Consider the following 320-nt stretch of genomic DNA (forward strand, 5'->3'; position numbering starts at 1 on the left):
CAGTCAGGAGAGGGATAGGTGTTGGTAGAGAAATATATGGAGTAAGAGAAGATGGAAAAGGAGAAAGAGAGACAGTCAGAGCAGGCAGCAGAGTGAAAGGATAAAAAAGATTAGACAGAGAGAGTGTGAGAGAAGAAAGAGGAAAAGAGAAAGAGATATAGATGGAGGAATAGATAGTATTACCTCATAAGGGAGGGGCGGGAGAGAGAACCAGGTGACTTCCTAATTCATTTATTTATTTATTTTCTTCCGGGTAAATAATAAAAGGTTTTCCATGGAATAGTGGAGTTACTCCTTAAATAATACTACTCCTCCTAAGG

General features: G+C 39.1%; 1 protein-coding gene across 1 annotated transcript in view; it reads left to right on the forward strand.

Moving 5' to 3' along the window:
* LOC119593031 (carbonic anhydrase-related protein 10-like) overlaps positions 1-320 on the forward strand; it is a gene marked incomplete in the record, with an annotated part of 152,330 nt that overhangs the window by 151,053 nt on the left and 957 nt on the right.

This window comes from Penaeus monodon, chromosome 31, assembly GCF_015228065.2.
Source record: "Penaeus monodon isolate SGIC_2016 chromosome 31, NSTDA_Pmon_1, whole genome shotgun sequence".
Taxonomy (NCBI): Eukaryota; Metazoa; Arthropoda; class Malacostraca; order Decapoda; family Penaeidae; genus Penaeus; species Penaeus monodon.